Raw genomic sequence first — 3791 nt, forward strand, 5'->3', positions numbered from 1 at the left:
GACTTGTGACCCCTATGTGACCTTACGCCACTGGAAGAACCGTGACGACGACTCCGACGGATGGAACGGTAGAGTGGATTTCGACGACGAGGACGGAGGTGTCGCCGGCCAAGGCGGCCATGTGACGAGGTCATTGTCTGGTACCTCGCGTAGTTTAGTTTAGATTTAGTTTAAATTTCACCCTGCTTAGTTGAACATTGTTAAATTTTGTCCTTTTGGTTCTAAAATATTTTGAAATTTAACAAATATCGCCTAGTTTGCATGAATCCCATCTGCATTTTTCCAATTTCGGTTTGGAATGTGGTGGACAGTTGTACATGTGGTTGGATGGCTAGCTCCCCTGTCAGTGTCCGCTTGGGGTGTCCGATTTAGCATATTGCGTTGGAGATGCCCTAAGAGAATCTATAATCGGAATATCCCAATTCAACCTCCTAAACGTTTTGTAGGCGTGTCCGTTCACGGATAGCGTTGGCTGCCCTCTCATTTTTCCTTGTGGAAGTTTGGCTGAATAAAGTGGCCGCCAACCCCAACTAGCAAAACAAGAATCACTCAAAACAACACAACAACCGAAGCTAGAAATTCAAATGATGACAATGTGAAGAAAGTCAAACTTACATGGCTTTGGACTCCCATGTCACTTTGGTTTCACTTAACCACTTGTGTATAGTAATCGCACAACTTGCCGGTGCTCTCTTAGATGGTAGACCATCTATGTTGTAAAGCCCTCATTTCGGGTTAGCGTTTGGTTCCACATTGTTCTTTTGTTCATGGTACTATATGTGGATATTTAGACAATATTTGATGCCCTTTTGTTTGGTTCCACAAATTGAATCCATGCTTGTGGCCAACAAAGATTCACACAACACATCTTCATGGCTCATGGATGCCAAACCTCTTGCATGATGTATGTCATGCTAATTATTTGTTAGTCCAACCTTTTGGCTTTTTTTGTTACACTAATCGTTGACCTCACCCTTAAATAAGACACTGGAACAAAGAAAAGGGTTGAATAGATGTCTGAGGGTAGAATTGTCATTTTAGGTGCCATTTAACACCGTTTGCACACAAAAAATAGATGGAAGTGTTATATTGGGAACAAAATTTAGAGTTTGTGTTACATACGGAAGAAATATTTTTCCAATGTAAAATAGGGAAATATAATTTTAGACGGTATTAAATAAGGAATTCTCTCCTATTTATAGGGCAAGATCTCGGGGGCTGGCTTGTGTTCGAGGTAGCTGAAGTAGTGAACGTGGCCACGAGCATGCGTGAGATCGTGGGCACGGTCGTGGGTGGTTGGGATGAAGACGAAGTTGAGGTGTGGGGCCCTTCTATCGACGAGAGAGAGAAAAGAGAGAGAGGGCTCAGGTGTGCGGTTGTCCGTTGGATCTTGTCCCACTGTTGTGTTAAAACGCGGCGTACCGATTCGCTAAGTGGGTTGCTGGGTCGCACTTGCTACGGTGGGTATCTAGGCCGTGCTAGTCTAGGTGGCTGGCCTGGTTTCCTTTTTATATTTCACATTTTTCTTTTCTCTTTTGTTTCTTTCCAAATTCAAGTCTATTTTGAATTTGAGTTTTCTTTCAACTTCAAACTTTCTCTAAATACCTTTTAGAATATTTCTAAAACATTGGAAATTTTATTTGGGCCCTTTGGCCAATTAATTTCTGCCACTTATTTTAAGGCCTTGTTTTAATGTTCCAATTGAACATTTTCCATTTCTTATTTTCCAATTGGATTCATTTTACCTATTTGAAACTTCACCGAGTTTGTCTTCTAGCCATTTGAATATTTGTTTGGCCAATTTCTTTGGGATTTATTTTATCTTTCAAGTTGCCCCCTTTAGGGTTCTTTTGACTTTCTAAAATCTCACTCTAAGGTTTCAACTACTTGTGTAGGGCCTTTGACACATCTAGGTAATCACACAAGGACAAAAAAGCATTCTTGGGCGGCCTAAGTTTTCCTAGAGAAGTTCTAATTTCCTGTGAAATTCTTAAACATTTCGGATTTGGGGAAAATCTGAGATGTGATAGTTGTGTTGTGCCGCTCACGACACTCTTCCTCGGTTGCCGCCGTCTTCGAGCACGAGGACGAGGCGTCGTCGTCGCCGCAGCTGAGGTACTGAAAGAGTCAGCCACACGTGTTGGCGATCGCCAGAAAGGTCGCCTCCTTCTTTAACGTGGCCACGCGCCATTGGGGCAGGGATGACGGCGCCACCTCCTTGTCGCGACCGAAACGCCCGTGCTGGCTATGTGGCAAGAAGGGCGCCTCCATCTTTGATGTGGCGTCTCAAATGGGACGACGGCCCCTCCTTGAGGTAGTGGCGCAACAAGGAAGGCGGTTCAGAGGCTTGCGGCGATTGTAACACCCCGGATGTAACTTTCCATATTTGTAACTCCAACTCTTGCCATTTTCGGCTATGTGTTATAATATTCCCTTCGTGGTCGGGTTTTGTCTTTCGTTTTGCATTTTGTCCATGTCATGCATTTCATATCATGTCATCATGTGCATTGCATTTCATATCATGTCATCATGTGCATTGCATTTGCATACGTGTTCGTCTCATGCATCCGAGCATTTTCCCCATTATCCGTTTTGCAATCCGGTGCTCCCATCTCCTCCGGCGCACCCCTCTTGTTTTCTTTCGTGAGCGGGTGTCTAACGTTCTCGGAATGGACCGAGGCTTGTCAAGTGGCCTTTGTATACCACCGGTAGACCACAGGTCAAGTTTCGTTCCATTTGGAGGTCGTTTGGTACTCCAACGGTTAACCGGGTAACCGCAGATGCCTTCTGTGTGTTGCAGCAAAAAACCCTCTCTAAACAGCCCAAAACCCACCAAACTCTCTTCCATGCTGTAGGTCGTTCGATCACGATCGTGTGGGCGAAAACCGCACCTCATTTGGACTCTCCTAGCTCCCTCTAGCTATATAAATGCATCCCCTCCCGTATACATTCGCAGTCCAAACCCTACCCTTCTTCGACCTCGCGCCCGGACAAAATACTCCGCCGCCGGACGTGTCCGCGCCGCCGTCCCCGACGAATCCCGCTGCGCCGCGTGGCCCGCCGCCGCCGCGGCCCGCTGAGCCCAGGGAGGGCCCGCGAGCCCGCGCGCCCGCCGCCTGTCCTCTCCCGCGTCGGCCCCGCGCCTCCGCCCCGTCCGCCGGCCGCCGCCGTGCGCAGTGCCGCCGCGCGAGCCGCGTTGCCCCGCCGCCGTTCGCCGCCGCCTCTCCGGCACCACCGCCTCCCACCGTGCCCGCCGCCTTCTTCCTCCCCTCCGGCCGCCGCCGACGCCCTTCCTCCTCTCCTCCGCCGCGCCTCCTCCCGCCGGAGAGCTCGAAGCTCGGCCCCGGCCCCGATCCGATCTGGTTTGAGCTCGAGGTTGACTTTTCCCGAACCCTAAAAATTCTCTAAGTCTTCAATATTTTACAGCATGTGCCCTTGTTCATAGCATCGTAACTCCCTGTATATAGCTCCGTTTCACGCGTGTAATATATCGAAATGTTCGTCTCGTGATGCTCTACATTTTGTTATATTGCACCATGTTCATTAGAGGCCATCTTGATGCCCAAATCTCAGATGCAAGATTGCTAGTTGCTGTTATCTGCTGGTTCTTAGCAGAACTTGGAGATTTGTTATTTTTGTATCATTTAATCTGTGCATCTTATGGGCATGAGCTCTACATGTGTTTTGTTGTATTCCATGCCATCTTTCCAAGGGTGTATGCCATGTATTTTTGTGATTTCTGTGGTGACTAGCACAAGCATGCAAACTAGGCCCCATAATGTTTCTGATTT

This window comes from Triticum aestivum, chromosome 4D, assembly GCF_018294505.1.
Source record: "Triticum aestivum cultivar Chinese Spring chromosome 4D, IWGSC CS RefSeq v2.1, whole genome shotgun sequence".
NCBI classification, from domain to species: domain Eukaryota; kingdom Viridiplantae; phylum Streptophyta; class Magnoliopsida; order Poales; family Poaceae; genus Triticum; species Triticum aestivum.